Source organism: Marmota marmota, unplaced genomic scaffold (genome assembly GCF_001458135.2).
Source record: "Marmota marmota marmota unplaced genomic scaffold, marMar, whole genome shotgun sequence".
Taxonomy (NCBI): domain Eukaryota; kingdom Metazoa; phylum Chordata; class Mammalia; order Rodentia; family Sciuridae; genus Marmota; species Marmota marmota.
The window spans coordinates 15,577,335-15,597,551 of record NW_026000240.1 but is presented as its reverse complement, the minus strand read 5'-3'; the positions used below and the strand labels follow the sequence as shown (position 1 = coordinate 15,597,551).

General features: G+C 47.5%; 1 pseudogene; it reads right to left on the bottom strand.

The window, feature by feature from the left end:
- Positions 1 to 1,814: 1,814 nt before the first annotated feature.
- The window catches only part of LOC107143132, a 35,005-nt pseudogene continuing 16,602 nt past the window's right edge, over positions 1,815 to 20,217 (bottom strand).

Sequence of the window (20,217 nt, the reverse complement as noted above, 5' to 3'; positions counted from 1 at the left end):
GATATCACGGTTCTCTGAGTTGTCCCTTTGGCATAGTAGGTACAGCAGACAGACCTCAGGGGACCTGGAGGTGGCTCTCGTGCAGTCCCCTCTTTGTACACTAGCTTCTAATCAACAGAATGTGGATGAAAGTTGGCAACTAAAGTAGGGTACAGAAAGCCTATTTAAAGTGCCTTGGGGCTCACTGATCATGAGAGACACCTTAGCTTCTGCTCTCAGGGGCCTCCATGCTATAGGACTAGCTTTTCCCTGGGGCCACCAGGTTTTCCAGAGACAGACGGGTCACTCCCTCTGGTGGTGAACACCTGGTTACTGCCTCCTAGGAGCAGGGAGGGAAGAGGTGGGCTTGAGGGCCTGCTGTCGGCTCTGATTTTAAATTCTGAGATTTCCCCCAGCCCTGAAACACACAAGCAAGCAAGAAGGCTGACCTCTACTGCTTGCTGATTTCCATGGTGTGGATGCTCTCTGGGGCTGATTCCAGTGTGAACTGGATGTGTGAACAGGACTGGGCACAGAGGTACATGGCTGGATCTTGCAAACGCTTCTGAGCTGTCTCTGGCCTCTCTCTGGCACTAACTCTGAAGGTCTCCTTCAGCATGTCCCTAGGGAGCAGTCTCCTGACCACAGTGTTTATCGTAGGCAGCTGCGACAGAGCTGGGTGTCTTAATGCAGAGTGACCCATGGAAAGGGCAGTAACCCTCGGTTCAGTTTTGACTTTTTTTGTGCTCAGAGTTCAGAAGCAAAAATGAGATCCCAGGATGAGGTGTAGCTTTCCTTGGACATAAGAGGTGCCTGTTGTTGGTGCTTATTCTCTGGACCATTCTGGATGATAGAACTAAATCCAAAGTCAATCCCAGAGGAAAAGGCAGCTTTCACCCTTGGCACCCGTGTGTGGTATTCCCCCACTGCCCGTAGCACTCCAGGGCCTTCAAGTGAAGGTTCCCGTCTCCTGACTTGTGGGCTTTGAGTTATCCTGAGCATCATGGCACAAGGGACAGGCTTAATGGGCCCACATGACAGCTCCCCACTCCCTAGCAGTACAGTTGCCGCTCAGTCAGAGGGCAGGGCCTGACCCTGAGCAGACTAGCAGTGTCCCAGAGGACCCTTCTCCATGCAGGGCTGGTTCCAAAACCACTTACTCCAAGTTGAGAGGCATGCCTACAACACTGCCCACGCTTTCTCTCTGACACAAGGAAGGGCAGCAGTATAGGACACAATCAGCTTCTCCTTTCCCCAAGGTGAAGAGGGAGCCGTGGCACTCTGCAGCAGACACCTGTGTGTTAGGCAGAGGGAATTGCCAGTAAAATTAGCAGATGTGTGCATTCCTCCCCTGGATGGAAGGGTCTGATCTGGCTCTTCCACCCCTGAGGAGTCCCTTGGGACTGGGCAGCTGTGTTCCAAGGGAGAGTCACTTTGAAGTTGGACCATAGTTGTTTTGTCCTGTGTGGGGCTTTGGCATTGACCTGGGGCTTAAAGAAGCATCAGAGTCATCAGGATTGGTGTATCCCTTCCCAGAGAGAGCTCCTAGGCCATGTTCTTGAACCCTGCAAACAAACTAGTCGTGAGGTGGTGGTAGACTGGTGGCATGCAGATGGTATTCCGGTGTTTCCAGGGCATCTGCTCACAGGTAGAGCATGGATTCTTTTCTTTCCAGTGAGAGAGAACATTTACAATTTAAAAAGATTGTGAAATACATATGCATTAAGGAAAACACAGAATATACACTGAGAGTGGTAGAGATACCACCCAGAGAAAACCATTAACATTTAGAAATATTGTTCCACTCACTTTTGTCTTTAAAAATTTTTATTTTATACATAAAAATAAAATTTGCCATTTTAACAATTTTAAGCATACAATTCAGTGGCATTGAATACATTCACAATGTTGTATCACCATCACCACTAGAATTCAGTTTCATTACCTCAGATAGGAATTCTGCAACCATTAGGCAATGATCCCCTGCCCTGCTCCCACCAGCCCTGTCAGCCACTACTTCCCATGTCTTTGACTTTGCCTATTACTTGCAAGTCACTGAGAGGCCTCAGACAATATTAGTGTCTTTGCAACTGGCTTTTTTCACTTACTGTAATATATATATAAAGTTTGCCTACATTGAAGCATGTATCAGAACTGAGTTCATTTTTACAGTTGTGTAGTATTCCACTGTGTGCGTTTTCCACATTTTTAATCTATTCATCTGCTGATGGACACTTGAGCTCTTTCCAGCTTTCAGCTATTGGTTGTCATCCTGCTGTGAATAGTGGTCTCCAAGTATCTGTTTGAGTGCCTTAAATTCTTTTGAGTACATACTTAGGTATTTCTACATTTAACTTTTTGAGAAACTGCCAAACTGTTTCCTATAGCAGCTGTACAGTTTGGTATTCTCACCAACAGGGCCTGTGGGCTCCGATTTCCCCATATCCCAGCTAACACCTGCTTTTTTTTCTAAGTAACAACTGTCCCAGTGGGTGTGAAGAGATGTTTCTTTGTGGTTTTTACTGACTTTCCTAATGACAAGTGAGGTTTAGCAGGTTTTCACGTGCTTATTGACTATTTGTGTTTTTTCTTTGGAGAAATCAATTTAGGCCCTTTGGCCATTTTCAGTTGGGTGATTTTCTTTTGTTTTCAGTCACTTTTACAGTTGGTTATTTTTTTAGAAATTTCATGCATGAGCTCATACAGGGTGTAATTTGGGTTCTTAATTTCCCACGTAATCTTTGACATGACTTATATGCGTGCTTTTCTCTTCCAAGAGACTGAACCCCAGAAGGCTGGTGACTGTGATTACGTGAGAGTGTGTGCCTCCTTCTTCAGTACTCTCCATGTACAGCTCATGTTTTAATAAAGGGGAGTGGGGGCCTTGCAATTTCACGCAGGTACAATGCTGGCTTCTTTGTGCCTCTGGACCTTTGGCCTCCCACACTCCCAGTGCCCAATAACTGCTTCTCTTCCCTGAGCTCTGAAGCAGATCCAGCAGTGCTCTGCCAGTCCTCTGCTTATCACACTGTAGTTCTCTGCTTCCCTGTGTCTGCCTTCCCCCTGGACTGTGTGGTGCTGGACACCTGATAGGAGCACAGCAGAAACTTAACACACGTGTTCAATGAAAGAATTAAATGGGGGAAAAGTGTTTTAAATGTACAGGAATTGTCTGGAAACACAAATAAGGTCCATTTCCCTTACATACAGGGACAAAAATAGCAACAACTCCATAACCATCCTTACGGGCTTTGTGGTCTCCATGGGGTCTTTCCATGCTCAGCTTTGGCTGATTTCTACAACGGCTTTGTGGAGGAGGCCAACTGGCCCCAGTAGGGATGCAAGGCTCCGGGAGGTGATTGGTGACTGGCTGAGGCCCCCAGCTTTCAGGTGAGTTCTGCAGCAAGAGCTGTCCCCACGTATAGCAAGCCAACCATCTGGTCCCAAGCCAGTGACTCGGTAGAAACTAGGTGCCAAATCTGAAGCTCCAAGTAAGCTTAGAGGTGTGTGCCAAATGGGCGGAGCAAACGAGTTTCCAAAAAAGCAAATCCCAAATGAGCAAACAGAGAAGGTTCATCTGGAAAAGGGATATTCAATGTCTTCCTAAAGACAACAGGTTGCAAAACACGATTGTCCAGCGCTGCTTTGCTGTCTGGTGTTTCAGAATTACTGGGAGTACTGCAGGGCCATGTGGTGATTGATTTTTTTTTTTAAATTTTTCTTTAGTTGTAGATGGACATAATACCTTTACTTTATTTATTTTTATGTGGTGCTAAGGTTGGAACCCAGGGCCTCACACATGCCAGGCAAGCGCTCTACCATGAGCCCCAGCCCCAGCCCTGTGACTGGTTATTCTTGACACTGTTTTACTACCTTCCTCTTATACAGAGAAACGTCTGTTAGTCACTACGTGTCCCAAGTGTTGTGGGTTTCTCTGGATTCTGGGTTTGAATGAGTAGCTGCACGTTTGAGCTCCTGTTGGGAGCCAGCCATGGGCTGTGTGTGTGAGCTATGCACATTGGACTGACTGTTGCTCTGACAGGGCTGTGTGACCTTATGTGTCCTTTTCTCTCACTCTGCCTGTGATCCCATACAGCACCTGAGATGGGTGTGACTTTCCAAGATGTCAGTCAAACTGCTGACCACAAGAAATCCCCAAGCAAGACTCCACCCTCTGAAACTCTACCCTTCTCCCTATTTGGATGGAATGTTCTATCCAACAGCTCACCCCAATAAAAACTAGAGTTCGGGGCATGCTCACTCTCTTGCCTGCCTCTCTCTCCTCCTTTGTGGAAGCTGAGGTTGAGGAGCCATCACTGAACCCCCAAAATGGTATTTTCTGTTTCTGTGAGGTTATTTAGTAGCCAGCCAAATTCAGAGTGACCGTGACTGATTCAGTTGAGTGTCGCGGCCAACTCCCTTGACTTTTACTTTATGTTCCTGTATTTTTCCATTTCTAGAATTTTCATATATATTTTAATAGATCCCATTCTCTCATGAAATTCTACATTTTATTCTGCAACTTTTGGTTTTTTTTCTTTAAACTATTTTCTTTTCTTGGTCAAGCTGACTTAACCATGATTCTAAGATATATCATTTATTATCTGCTAAATAGTAAATAAATCTGAAATGTGTTATCGAAAGGTCAAAGCACATGTAACAATTTCTCTTTAGAACTAGAAGGTAAATATTTAAGCAGCAAAAGAATAAATCTTTCTTAAAATTAACTACCGACATTTACCCTAATAGAAATTTTGTTCAATTTCAAATTATGTCACATTAATAGGCAATGACAGAAAAATGCACAAAGTTCCAGAGTAAGATGAAGACAACACAGCTACCAAAGTAACACAGACAGGACTCCGGACTTTAATCTGCTGGCCATGAAGTTCAGGTCTCTCCTCCAAATCACAGTGCAATTTCTTAAGGGGTTTATTTATTTATTATATTTTTGAAGTACTGGGAATTGAATCCAGGGGTGTTCTACCACTGAGCTACACCCCTACCCTGTTTTATTTTTATTTATTTTGAGTCAGTGTCTCCCTAAGTTGCTAAGGCTAGATTTGAACTTGCCATCCTCCTGCCTCAGCCTCCCAAGTAGCTGGGATTACAGGTGTGCACCATGCGCCTGGCTCTTAGTGGTTGATAACCAGAAGGCTTAACCCAAATGCAAATTTGTTAGCTTCCATTTCTTCTTCTGTCCATGGAGAGGTCTCCATGGCTCTGTGGACCTGGGCTCTGGTGGGGGTGGTGGGGCTCTTGATGGCAGCTTCATCTGTCATGGGCTTGGTGATTCGGCCTTTTCCTTCTGGTGGCCTTGACTCTGGACAGTCCTTGGCCCTGGGGCATGACCTGCGCTCTCTCCTTTTTCTTATAGTGTTCCTCTTGTCCTTTTTCTTGGTATTTGCTTAAGAGTTCTCTTATCTTTTTCTTCTTCATCTTTCTTCTTTATTTTTTCTGTTTTTTTTCTTCTGCTATATCCTTTTCCTTTTATTCCATTTTTTTTTCTTCTTGTCCTCCATAAGCCCATTTGTGTTAATGAACTTGACCCATAAAACATCTCAGATGGGAACCCAGAGCTGCCACATTAGTTTCTCCTTATTCTGCTCAGAAAGATCATCCATAATTTCAGAAATCTCTTGCTTGCTCCTAGCAATGGAGGATGCAAGGCCTACCCCCCATGCCCAGCATAGGCTGAAAGGTTTCTTGCTGATCTTTGTTTTAGCATTTCTGCAAACTGCTTTCCCCGCACTCCCTTGTTTTGCTTTCTAGCCTTCCTCTAGGATTCTTTCTTCTGTCCATTTTTTTCTCCCATCCTCCATGAGCTCGTCATAATTCTGGCAGATTTTTTTCTTCCCTTTGTTTCTTGGGTGATTTCTTCTTTTAAAAAGTGAGTTTTCCCTCATCACCTGGTTTGTCTTGATGTTCTTTTGGCACCCCTTTGTATCTGATGTTGGTTATAGGGTGGCAGTTCAACTTTGGGGCCAAGACCTTCAAAAATTTTATGAGCTGCTTCTGCTCTTTTCTGATTCTCATCATAAATATTTTGGACAGTTCTGCATTGCTTCTGTGCATCGGGAGGAGGGGGCCCAGGCTTCTGGGGCTCTGGAGTGTTAGCTGCTGCTTCTTCAAGCTGTTGTTTCTTTTTCTATTGAGGATCTGCTCTTGTGCTTTTGCAATTTCTCAAGCTACACAATACACACTTAGGGTTAACTCTTCTTTAGAAAGCCTTGAAAGTGAAGCATTTTGATCATCTCCACATGGTCATCCAGAGATTGCAGAGGATGGAGCTTCACCTTTGCCTTCAAATGCTGGATCCTTCTTGGCATTGACAGATCTCGGTCTTCCTGGCAGTGTGAACACTAAATGGTGAAACTGTCTCATGGACATGCTGAAAATGGGCATGAGCAACCTATTCCAGATGCAGTCGCTCGGATTCCTGTGAACGCCCTCGGGGGTTGGGCCTCAGTGAAACTCTACCTATCTGGTTCTCCTTTCTTGAGTGTCAGAGCTGGGGTAAAATTCTGAAGGACAGGAAAGTTGTCTTCCAAGCTGCTGCTCCTGCTGCCAGAGCTATCTAGTTGGGGACCCAAACTCCTACTTGTGGAGGGTGCTGGAAAGGCATGTGGACCAAGTGGGGAGGACAGCACTGTTCTCTGCAGAATGTCCCTTAGTTGGGAGGGTAGCCTGAACTTGACATCATCAGTTAAAAAGTCTTCACAGGGCTCTGAGATCAAGTCTGATAAATGGTCATGTTTCCAGGAAGCCATAGGGAGCCTGCGGAGCATGGGAGGCGCTCACCCCAGCTGCTGCTCCTGCCACCTTCTGTTTATGCGTTTTCTGAACCTGCGCATCCTGCTATTTCAAAGTCTGTGTCTGGAGATTCTGGTGCCTGCCCCACCTGGGTTTCAGCTCCACTGCCTGTTCTCTCTTCCTAGTTGCTGACATGCGTGGTAGTCTTCGATTGGATGCTAGACATTGTGTACAAGGTACTCGGGAAGCTCTGATGCTGTTCCTTCTTCCAGGCCCTCCACTCTGCAGGCAGGAGCGAGTCTTCACAATCCAGTCACTCGAGGCTAGCAGCAAATGTCCTGAGTGCTTCCTCTGGTTGCCTTCCTTCTCAGATGCGGCCCTCTAGTGTTGTTCTGGGTGTTAAGTTGGGCTCTTGAACTTGGTGTTTGATAGTCTGGCTGGTCCAAAGAGGTCTCCTGGTAGGGAAGGGTGATTCTGAGAGGGAAGAGGAGAGAGAGCTGTGCTGGGCAAGTGCTTCTTCTACCCCAGGAACTGTATAGACTGGATATCAGGCAAGGCTCTCAACAGCCCAGGCTGCAGAACAAAGGCCTCATTTTGCCGGCGAGGAAATGCAGGTTTAGGACCTGAGGTTGTGGAGCTGGGGTGAAGGATGGAGACCTGGTCTCTCCAGCTCCAAGTCTGCTCTCATCACATGGTCCTGAGGAGCCCTGCTTGCACTGTGACCAGCCTCAGGGGTTGTCAGAGCTCATTGCTCATCACTTGTTCTTGGAGGACACCTTTCCCACATTCGCCTTCCCCAGTCTGCCGCCTCTCTCCTGCAGTGCCTTCTTTCATTCCAAAGCCAAACAGGAAGAATCGGTTCAAAAGCACTGATGAGTTTCACTCCAGGGCGAGGGCTTGAAGGGTCAACCTTGCACAAGGGAAGCTGTGGTTTAAACTTGGCCCACTCAGGGAGATGCTGATTGAGCCAGCCCCTCAGATGAGTGGCTATACCTTTCTCTTTGAAGGCTCTTGTAGCCCTTGGTTTGGGCCCTGCTCCTCTACATGACGGTTCTTAGAATCTGGTGCAAGCTCCCTGCCACTGGCTGAAATGGAGCTGTGATCTGCCTCCCACCTGTAGACTGGCCTCCCATGAGTCCGTGAGACCCGGGCCTCTCTATCCAGACATTGCTGCGCTTCCTCTCACTTCTTGTTCTCCGCTTGGGCCCTGCATCTTTGCACGTCCACAGGTTTCTGTCTTGGATAGAAGCCTCCTTTGCACGGGGAGGGTGTAAACTCTGTCTGCAGTGTCCTGAGCCCACGGTTCTTGTTTTACTTCTAAGAGTTAAAAGAAACCACTTGCTGGTCGAGGGAAAGTTAGGTGGGCTTCAGTGTTTTGAAAACTTAAATGTATCTGGCAGGCCAGGGTCCCTCAAGGGCCTGGCTCTAGATTGGCAGGCAGGATCCCTTAGGGCTTGGTCCTGGAGAGGCAGATCAGTCTCTTAGGGAATGGCTTTGGAGTAAGAGGCGGTGCACTTTGAGTTCCCAGCTGACTGCTACTTCGACTCTCCTGTTTTGTTAACCGGAGCAGGAGCTTGGTAGTGGAGCACATTTTACAGGGTCCCTCTGAAGCCAAGTGTGATAACGCGAGTCCAAGGCTTAGTCCAGGCTGTCAGTAAGCAGCAGCCCTTTCTGTAACTGCTTCTTAGGAGGGAGCACTGCACGCACTGCCTAACCTGATGCCCTTATGTGGGGGTGCCAGAGGCGGCAGGAACTGCTCTTGGCTCGTTACACTGGAGGCATTAGATAAGAGCAGCCTGCCCTGCTACATACATCCAGGGCTGCATGTGGGCTGGGAAGGCAGACGAGTCAGGACAAGGCTCCCGCTCCTAACCAATCCCTCCAGAGTTGTCCTGCCCTTGTGAAAGCGGGTAAGGCCAGCTTAGGGACTCTTTTAAAATCAAGGCAGAGCTGACTGTGTCCTGGGGGTTTCCTGGGCTACACTGTATCCCCTTTGCAGGAAACTTTGAACCCAGACTTTTCAAACTGATGAAGCACCCTGAAGATGGCACCTGGCCACTTGCATTTCCTGGAAGACAGGTGGGAATGGCTGCCAGCAGGGAGGAGTGTGCTTTGCCTTTCCCTCTGTGTTCTTCAAACATGACACCCTTAAAAACATGGACCCCAGCTACCCAGGTGCAGGCTTCCTCTCCCTGAGAGGCCCCCACTCTCTTCACACATCCTCTCTGTCTCCCCTAGACATTTATTTTTTCACAATTACGTCCACAGTGTGAAACCAGTTTCGAATTTTACTTTTAAAAGTATCAAGAGTGTTTAAAAGTTTTCATAGCTTCAGGTGTGTTATTCCTGATGCCTGGAGATTCTTCAAGGGGTATGGGTGGAGGGTCTGCTGTGACTCAGTCAGTGCCTCCCTAGCAGAGGCTTCAGGCTGCGCAACCTCGCAGGCCACACCACCACAAGCAAGTGCACACACGCAAGTGCACCAGCACAACACAATTGAGTTCACACGCATGAGCACATACAAACTCACACATGTGCACATATACTGCACATATCTACACAGTTTCCTCTGTGTGAATTGGTTCATAGTTGGGGCCACAGAACCTGAAAATCCAAGCTCCAGGTATAATCTGATCGATAGGCCAATTCTTTGATTAGGTGGTTTAAGTTCTGCTAGGAAAAGAATAATTTTTTTGTTTCTTTTACTTTTTGTCCTTCACATTTTTTATTTGGTGCATTATAGTCCTACAGAATGGTGGGACTTGTTGTTACATGTTCAGGCTTGCACATAACGTAACAATGTAACCCAGCCAATGTCACTCTCAGAATTTCCCTTTTCCCTCCCCACTCTCTCCTAGGGTCCCTTTCTTCTACTGTTCTGTCTTTGATTTTTAAGAGCCTCCCCACCCCCTGCTTTTCTTTTCTATTTTCCTCTCTAGATTCCACATATAAGAGAAAACACATGACCCTTGACTTCCGAGTCTGCCTTATTTTTCTTAACATATTAGCTGCTAATTCCATCCATTTTCCTGTAAATGACATAATCTCTTTTTTCCTGACTGCCAAATAAAACTCCTTTGTGTAAACATGCCACATTTTCTTTATCTATTCATTTACAGATGAGTACCTAGGCTGGTTCCTAGGCTGTTTGCATGTCATGGTTTCCAGAAGAATTGAATCTTCAAAGGCACCTGTCAGGCCACAGGAGAAAGTGTGCCTGTCTTTGCAGGTCCATGTGCAGTTTCTCTTACCTTCTCTGTTTTCTGTTTCCTATTTTGAACTAAAACAAAAGATAGACATGGAACACTCAGTGGCATCTGGGATAAATCTGAATAGCTATGAAATCCACGAGACTCTGCCACACATCCTTACAGTCTCTTTTGTGTCAAGTATTATCCTGCAGAATTATCTTTAATACTCTGCCGGTGGGGAGTGAGCACCAGGGTGAGGGTCTGGCATTCTGTGACCCCTCTGTGAGTGGCCTGATGAGTACAGCCATTAGTAATTCACGGCACTGTCCTACATTTACCCAGTTGCACATGGTGAGAAAGGTAAGTTTGAGTTCTTCGGTGCTCTTACCACCTGACAAGAACCTATTCAACATCATGGACTGCATGTTTTAGTTCCCCCTTCTTTAAGATTTCACTTGGAAGGTGATAAAGCCAACACCAGACACCAGCAACCTCTACTGTACCTTGTTACAAAAGCACTGCTGTTTGTTTGCTCTTCCCAGGCCAGATAAAACTAGACAGCAGAGTGACACAGTTCAGGCAGGCTGCAAACTTTTGGACGGTGGCCTGGATTAAAAAGCAACAGTAACAACAAACAAAAAGGGTACAGGGTCCCCAGCCATAGAAATTTGTTTTATGGGCTCCAGCAAATTCTTGGCAAATAAAAACTCTGAAGCCATCTGCAGCCTCCGTTTGGCTGAGGCCAGCGGGTACCCACTACGGGAATGGGTGAGTTCCTGGAGAGAGGGAGCTGGGGTTCCGGGACTCTGCTGGCCCATGGCCACGGCCGGCTTAGCTCTTCCATCTGGGGCTCTGCTCATGCTGTGCCATCGCCAGCAGCAGGAGATCCAGGTGGCCCTCAAATGCCCAGGAGGTGAAGGGGGCCATGCTTCCCATCTGCAGCCAAGGCCCGGGGTCCTGGGGGAATGGCTGGTGACACGGAGGATGCCCTTGTCCACGTATCACAGGAGAGACCTGTGAGCCAAGCTATTGAGATGCTCTAGCCAGTTGCTCTTCATTAAAAAAAAAAAAAGAAAAATATACATTCACTTTTTTTTCATTGAAAGATAAATGCTGATGGAAACTCTAGTTACTGGATTTTGTTTCTTCCTTTTTAACTGAAGGGCTTTCCATGGTTGACCTGCTATGAATTTACAGCCTAGCCTACCAGCCCCGAAGTAAATCTACATGCATATTTTATCAAAAGTCGCCTTTAAAAGTGCTGAAATGGTGCTGTTTATCCACTGAGAAGTGAGGAGGGGAGAGCGGAGCCCAGGCTGCCTGCCATGTAGCTTCACCACCCACAGGTCCCAGAAATCAGAGTCCTTACCCAAGTAGCACCCAGGAAGCAAGGGGTGCAGGAGCAGGCTCCTGACCAGCCTTGGGATGGTTGGGAGGCCATAGCCCCCACATCCACATGGATCAGGGACTGCCACCTCTGCATCTGAGGAGGTGGAGAGCTGGCACGGGGACAACTAAGAGACAGGTAGAACAGCAGTCAGCATGGTAAGCATCTCCCCATCGCAGCCAAGCTCCCTGTACAAGTTCACATACTGAGATTTCCAGGACTTCCGAGGGGCTCGGCCACGTGCATGTGGATTTCAAGAGCACGCATGTGTACACATATGCTTTCAGATTTCCTACCTGTGTGCTCATGGCAACCCAAATAACCTACCCGGCATCTCTAAGACCTGTCTTGGTCCATTTCTCATTGCTAGTTATGCAACAGCTCAGGCTGGCCAAGTTATAAAGAAAGAGGTTTATTTTGGCTCATGGTCCTGGTCCAAGGTCATGAGGCCGCATCTGGTGATGGCTTCCTGCTGGCAGAGTCACAAGGCAGCATGAGTCTGGCCAGATTGGCTTCTACAGCAGGCCGGCTCTGGAATAAACCATGGACCATTAGCACCCTGGTCTCCTCCAAGGTCCCGCCTACACCTCCTTTAACAATGGCACACTAGGGATTCAATTTCCTCATGAGATTCAGAGGGAGCAAGTTAAGTCAATACCGTAGGATCAGAAGCTAGAATTTGGGTGATATTATGGAAATGAAAGGCAAAGATAGAGAGGCCTGGGAAGTAGTGTTTTCCATCTCTGAATACACTTTGAAGTCATGTAGAATCTGCTAGGCAGATCACTCAACTATTCTGAGCCTCAGCTTCCTCATATTTAAAGTGAGGATTGTGATACACCTACACAGCGTCATTGGAAGATGACATAAGGTGCATAATGCAGAGGATCTCAGGAACACTTCAATAGCTGTTAATTGCTATTTTCAAAATTTAATTCTGAGCTCACAGCTTACTTGTGACATTCTAGAGAAAAAACACTAAATTATTTGCATTACTTGTTTTCATTTACCTTTTATAAAACGTAATTTTAGTTGTAGATGGACATAATAACTTTTTATTGTATTGATTTATTTTTATGTGGTGCTGAGGATTGAACTCAGTGCCTCACTTGTGCCAGGCAAATGCTTCACCATTGAGCCAAAACCCCAGTCCTTCCATTCCCTTTTACATATCTAAGTCATGATTTCTCTTCCTGGGTGATGATAAAGGAAAGGGGGAGTAGTGAGCGCCTTGGAGTCACAAGTGGATGCTCACCAAAGTCTTCTGTCTCTGTTTTCTGGCACAGAGAAGAATTGCACTATAGGCCCACCCCCTGTGATGTTTAATTGTCCATGCAAGTAGCCCAAGCCCAGTAGTCTGGCTCAGCACGTCCAGGGAACTTCCTGGGATGGAGATGTGTTTCTCTGTTGGCAGAGCAGCCAATGGGTACTTGCAGCATCCAGAACTTGCCATGTGTCTAGCACAACCGAGAACTTTAACTGCTAATTGTGTTGAATTTTAACAAATTTTAATGAAAATGCAAGTGGCTGGGGACCATGCCATTGGATGGCACAGCCCTCTCTGGTGGCTTCTCATCAGCCTGAGTTCAGGAGGCTAATGACAGGCAGTGCAGAGTCCCAGCCAACCTGCTGGGACTTACAGCAGGAGTGAGAAGCTCCTATGTCCCCTTGGCCCCTGGGGTTTGGGTCTCTTGCTGCTGCTGCTGCCGGGTGGGCAGAGCGTGTGTCCTGCTGCTGCACCATCTACTGGAGGACAGGCTGGTCCTGTTGACCGATGACAAAGAGCTCCTGAGCCTCCGCCCCTGCACAGGACACTGCCTCTGGTCCTGGGGCTCCTGAGGGCAAGCCTCCTGGCTGCTGTCCTCACGTGGCTGCTGGTGTCCTGGGTAGCTCCTGATGTGGTTATGTTGCTCTGTCACAGGACAAGTAGGGCCTGCCTCAGTCCCCATTGGACACAAGGAACAGTGTTGGTGCGGCTGCCGCACCCCTGCCTTGGGAGCCCCAGATGCTGCTTGTCTTTTTCCAGGTCACCTCTCAGGAAAAAGGGACATAGGAGCCAGCTCTTCAAGGAGCTTGTCCTCCCGCAGCTACATCCCCACCACTGAGAACTGAGGCACAGCCCATGTTTGTTGGGACAGGGGTGGGACACGAGCCTTGGAGATGCTGGCACCATGGGGCTGAGGATCAGGGCCCAGAGCAAGTGCGTCCTGGCAGAGCCGGGCACTGCTGACCATCAAGAGGCCCCTCTGGACATGCTATTAGGTATCTATTGGAAGCATTCATTCTGACCAGGTTCTCTGTTCCTTCGGGCTATTTTTATTACTTCATCTTCTTTCTTGGTGAGTGGAACCATCACTGGCGTATCACCATTGTAGGAGTCGGGAGTCATCCCAGGCCTGTCGTTCCCTGAGTCTGTGGCACTTATCCCCTTCCTCGTCACCCTACAACACCCCAAAGCCACTGCCTGCTGCGAGTGCACTGCAGGTGGCTCTAGGCTGGGCTGGTGAGGTCACCTGTATCCAACAGAGGGGGGATTCACAGCCTGGGGGCTTTTCCTGTGTCCCACAAGGGTGTCGGCCAACTCTGTCCTCGTTGGCCTCAGTCTACCCTCAACGTCTTTCAGCTAGTGCACGGGCTTCTCTCCGTCCCTGCTCTCTGACTCCTCCTGTTCTGTCCAAGCTGCAGCCAGCACAACTACAATCTGCTCGTCATCCCACTGGCTTTCCTCTGCCCCCAGGAAACACAAACTCTAGTGGGGCCCACAGCCTCTGTGCTGGGGCGGAGCCCCCCAGACCCTCCCCTCCCTGCACACTCTTCCCCTCCGTGTCAAACACTACCTGGACCCTGTGAAACCCTGCATAGGCCCCAGGCTTTAAGCCTGGGGTCTTGGTGCCTCTGGACTTCCTGCCTGGAACTTGCCACCTGCACCCTTTTGCGCTGCTCTGGAAACTTGAGATTCCCATGAATCATTGCAGCCTTGATGAAGCTTTTCCTGACCATGAAAAGGGGAGCTGGAGCTTCCTCTTTCAGCCTCTCTGACACACCACCATGGCTCCTGATCAAGCTTAATTCTCACTTCTGCCTTCCTATCTGAGTCTCCCAGGTCCTGAGAACCCCTGGAGGGTCTGCCTGCCATGCTGCACTGTGTCCCCTGCACCTGTCACAATGCCTGGCTCTTCTTTAACATCTAAGAAATGAACAGATAAGAAGAGCCATTCCATTTTATTTTTAGGGGTTAAATGCATAGCTTTCAGCCTGCAGCCCCAGTCCCTGCAGCTCAGCTCCCAGAGAGCAGGGGTTTGGTGGAGCACGACAAGCAGAAATCTAAGCTGCAGCAGAGACTCAGTTCTGTGAGGTAGAAGGCAAGGGGAGAAGTTGAACAGAAACTTGTCTTGATTGTAAGCTTTCTCCTCACCTGTTCGTTTAAACTGCACATTGCCTTTCTGGACCTGGTGATCTTCAAGGACACATCAGAATTGCGAAGGGTTGGACCAGGAGGAGCCTGTGAGGACAGCAGAGCCTGGTCTGCTGCATCCTCTGGCTCTGCTCTCCCAGATCCTCCCAGAAGGATCGTGGGAAAACCTAGCACAAGGTGAAGTTTAAAGAGATGAGGAAAACGCCAGAAGGACACTCACCAGGAATCTTTAAGGGACAACGAGCCCCCAGCAGCCTTTAATGGTCATTTAAATAGAAAGGGAAACTCATATGAGAAATTAAGTTCATCCTGGGAAAGGACATACTGTCACCTGGTCAGAGAAGTGCAGCCTTCAGAGCTGCAACCTTGAGGGGGTTGCCTTCTACCTCACAGAACTGAGTCTCTGCTGCAGCTTAAATTTCTGCATGTCGTCCTTCACCAGACCCCTGCACTCTGGGAGCTGAGCTGCGGGGATGGGGCTGCACGCTGAGCTGGTCTGAGCACTGCTGGTTGGTCTGAGCTAGTGGACAGGCTTCTCTCTGCCCTGTGAGACAGGCAGGCTCCTCACCTGTGCATGGGGACCTGGTGGGACCACCCCACGGGGCCTAGTGGGAGCCAGTGTGTACAATATGCCTAATGCTTTGCCTCAGCTGCCACTGTCCTCTCCGTCACCATGTGAAGGCCACCACTGCCAAGCCCGCAGAGGAGTAGAGTCTTGGTCGCCTCTGAATTTTCTTCTTGCCATAATTTCTACAAGGAATCTGAGTTTTTGTTTGAATGCTTTGTTTTATATGATGCCATCTACACAAAAATGATCCAAATGGCCACATTTGCTTGTTAACCTTTGTTTCTAAATTATATGTTAGTCAATAAAACTGTGCACACTTGTGAATTACAAAGTGACGTTATGATTTTCAATATGATGTATAATGGGCAAACCAACCCTCCTTTTTGGGTTATTTAAAATTTGTTCAATATGGACATTAGTTGTCTAAACCAAGACCAAACTCCTATGGTGGGTCTGTGGGCTTCCCTGGACAGACCATCGCAGGGCAGTGACTTGGTCAAGCCTATGTGCTCCCTGAGGGCTGTCAAGATGTACCCAGGGTCAGAAAGTGGCTTGCAACAACCTCAAAACTAGAAGCAGGAATTAGTGAGAATGACTTCAAACAGGAATATCCTTACAGTGTTTAATGCTGTGAGATCAGATACATGTGCTGAAATTAGAGAACAGACTCGTCAAAAAGTAAATTCATGTACATATTGATTAAGTAGCCCACTTTTATGCTGACCATCTCTTTAGTAATCATGAGTTACATCCATGATCCTTATTATCTGTGATTGCTGGGAATGAAGTGTGTAGTTCAACATTAAGTGAATTAAGAGAATTTAAAGATTCTCTCTGGCCAACAGTATAAAATATAGAATAATAAAATTTTGAGGATTTTACCCTAAACCTGACCATTAGATAGATTCTACAGGGTCTCATATTCTATCTTGCAGAATCTCAGAAATGAAAAATGGAGATTTTTTTTTTGTCTTGCTTTATAAAGAAAATCTTTTTTTGTTCTTTGTCTAAGTGACAAAGTGTTTTCACAGCTTTAACTATGTCATTTATATGATGAGTTATCTCAGTCTTCATATTGTGTGACCAAAAGGGATTCTCCCTGAGTTTATTTTGATCTCTTTCCATTCATACTGCCTTGGAAGAGTACTTACCTGGATAATCATACAATAAGATCAACATGAGAAATTTATTCCAATGTTTGTCTGAAATAGATGAAAACTCTGTAATCCAGAAAAAAGCTTTTCCTGGCTAAGAAAACCGCATGTGAGCTTGGCTATCTGGGTCCATGTGGAGGAAGGTTAGCATCTACTGTGCTGACCTCAGTCTGTGGACTCTGAGGACACTCTTACTACAAGCACTTAGTCAGAACTGCATCAGCAGTAACCTGACTCAGGGAAGTCCTCCTGGAGCCGGCCACAGCACCAGCTTAGCTCCTGATTAACTCTCAACAAAGCACACTTAATGGTTTGTGATATTTTTCCATTTTCACTTTTATTTTACTAAAATCACTTTCACCATAATCCATTCTTTTCACTTAAGGTTTATGTGAGCATTCATTTTTGTCTTCATAAATCATTTTTAAAACAAGATGATAGCTTTGGCCATAAGTTTTTTCTTACAGCCATTATTTCTACCAAGGGTGATTTTTGGGGGGTCAGTGTTTTCCTAACTAGATTTTCTCAAGAATAATTTGTATTTTCTCTAATTTTTTAGTTGATAGATTTTGGTGGGTATAATTTGCATGCTTGGAGAGTTTTGGTTCTAAAAGTGGTATTAATCATTTCTAACAGGAATAATTCATAATGAATTTTAAAAATATTTAATAAATGGACACACGATAACTGTACCTACTTATAGGATACCATGTGGTGTTTGAATCACGTATATATTGTGCAACAGCCAAATCAGGTTCCGTGTACCTATGTCCTGAAAGATTTATCATCAAATGGTGAGAACATTCAAAACCCCCTGTTGGAATGCTTTGGATGTCATGGCCTGTTCTTTCCGCATGACAGAACACAGCACTGGACTCCTATACCATCATACCTTAGGCCCCCTACTGTTCTCTGTACTCATGAGGAACTTTATACAGGGCTTGTAATTTGTGCTCACTTCTTAGGTAACCACGAGGAAAATAGTAAGGGATTTTACGAGGGAGGAGAGAAGACGAAGATAAGAAGAGGACGGGAGGAGAGGAGAAGGGACAAGGCAGGAACAGTCAGAAAGGCACAGGGGTCAGAGAGGAGGTAGACAGGAGTGGAGGGTGCCCACAGTGAGGTAGGTGGAGGCAGACGCGGAGGCCCTTCTGCTGTGTGGATAGGCAGCCTCTTCAGGGTGCTGCTGGGCTCTTACCTTCACACATGGGAACCTGGAGTGGGGGTTCACCTATACCCCTGTGGCGAGACACTAGTCCCATTTCCATCTGTCCCCTCATGGTCCCACAGGCCTTCAGAGCACCTGATGCCCAGGCAGTGGAAATCCAAGGATTGGCTGTGTCAGAGCTGGGCATGGATGTCCTGCAGCTTCTCAGCTGTCATCACGGATGTCCTGAGACAGATGACTGCAAATATAGCTCCCAGGGCCCCTTGTGCCCAAGGAGGTGGACTTTCTCTTGCTGGTGGATGGTCCTGGAGCCTCACACAGGCCAGGCAAAAGCTCTGCCTGCACGCCTGCTGCCTTGCCTTCCAGAAGTTCACCAAGTGATTGCCTCTGAGCTAACCTGACAACCCTGACTTGCCTGCGACTTCACCTCTGCTGATTAAGCTTCACCCCAGGCAGCCCACGCCCGCCATGGAGCTTCTTCCTTATGAACCAGCTCTGAGGGCACTGAACGGCCTCCTTTTCATTTGAAAAGTGCTTTCAGACTCCATGGAGTGTCCTGCTTTTACCTCTTTAGAAAATGGCTTTTTAAAAAAAAAAAAAAAAAAGAACAATGTGAGATATTTGAAGAGGACAGATGTATAGAAGGAGAGACTATCAGAAAACACAAGATTTTGTCTCTTTGCTTTTGGCACTGCCACATTTCATTGCATGCTCTCATGTGGTCATTGTAAAGGGAAGGCCTCACCGGGAGATCAGGGCGTTCTCCCAGCTCTCAGACTCCACCAGTCCTGGGAGCCTGGACAAGCCGCCCGCAGCCTGAGCCCTCTTCTCCTGTAGGTGGATACTGTTTACCTTGCCTGTGTTTCTTCCTGTTCTTACTTGGAGTCATTTTATACTCGTTCTCTGTGACCTGGGGCCTCTGCTTCAGTACCAAGGGCCACACTCCTATGTCAAGAGGAAGGGATTTTGCCTTTAATCCACAAGAACAGCTGATAAAGGCTCTGATGGCTGAGGGTCCCCTGTCTTCCTCCCTTACCAACCTTGTTATGGTTTTGGAATTTAGTTTTCGATTGACCAATATAAGGAGACCTACCTCTTTCTTCCTTAGAAGTACCTAAAATCAAGTTCAGTTTTAAAATAAAACTTCCCCAGATTATATGATTTAATAACAAAACCAAGAAGATGAAATGTGCAAACCACTCTGGAAATGAATGGTTATAAATCCCAAATATATTCACAATGAGAAAGTCTTAGAGAACCAAGCAGACGTGTAGCAAGGATTTAATTTGTGCATTGAAAACTTTAGCAGGAAAATGATAGAGAAAAGAGCGAGACAAGAGGAGAACCTATCAGAACATTCTCATGTTGACCTTTGCTGTTTAGCTCATACATAGGGTTTTAAGTTTCCAGCCACTGAAGGTGCTCAAAACTAGAACAACCCCCATAATAATTTTGGAAGGACTGGCCTGTGTCCACCTTCCCCACCCTACCCCTTCCCCCTGCCACCTTCTCCTCTGCTCTGTTTGGTCCAGGAGGCTGCTCTGGGCTGGATCATCTCTCCAGGCTTCCTTCCACCAGCCTCCCAGCTGTCCAGCCATGGGGGCAGTGTGCATGAGGATGGGAGGGCCACATCCTCCCTGCTTTTCCCTTTTCTAAGTGGCGCCTCCTGGAAGGGCCTGGGTCCTCACTGGCCCGGGGCCTGCTGGTGGCCCTGCCGTCTGGTCTCAGCTCTCCTGAGCTTGGGTGGGGTTCCTTCCCCACTAGCCCTCAGGCCGGGTGGCACCAGCTTCCTGCCTGCGCTCGGGCTGCCTCTATTTTGTCTCTTCAACTCTGCCCACACCTCTCCAGTTGTCCCTTCCTTGAAGTCTCTCATTTGGAACCTGTTTCCTGCGGGAACAGAAGTTCTGAACAGATATTTGTGGCAGCAGAGGTCTTTTCTGATGGGGTAAGAGCTTGATTTCCAAATGCTCTCTGAGGGCTGTTTGGGGATGCCCACCACAAAGTCCCCACTGGAACTGAGTGAGATTTTAGGATGGGGTCAGTGGTTAAATGAGCCTTTTTTTATGATATGGACGTGTTTAAATCGCCCTTACTTGGCAAGGTAGAAAGTCACCAGCGAGTGCCCGAATTAAAGTTGGCCATTCTGAAAAATCCAAAAGCTGGGGGATTGCCAGACTCTGTGGGGCTCGTGAATCAGTTCTCCCAGAAAGACATTTGTGGAGACTGCCGATTCTGCAGTATTCTGGGAGATCCATGCAGGGACTCTACCCTAGGTGTCCCTGGATGTGTCCTTAGCACACCAGCCCTTAGCTGGGAGTTGGGTGCTTGCACTTGCCAGGCTGAGACTGGCATCTGGAGGTTTCCAGAGAAGAGCCCTGGAGGGCAAGGCTTGCACCCCAGATGTCACACACCTGGGCTGTGGGATCCTGTCACAGCCCACTCCCTAAAGGCAGCTCCTCGGCATGTTCAGAGTTGAACCAGGGGATTTCTCAGCTCAAGGGCTTCAATACTTTGTAGGCTAAGCCTCACGGGTCCATCGGCCTAGCCAACTGCCCTCCTGAGACCTCGGGACGGAAGTTGTTGATCTCTCTGCCCCGGTGAC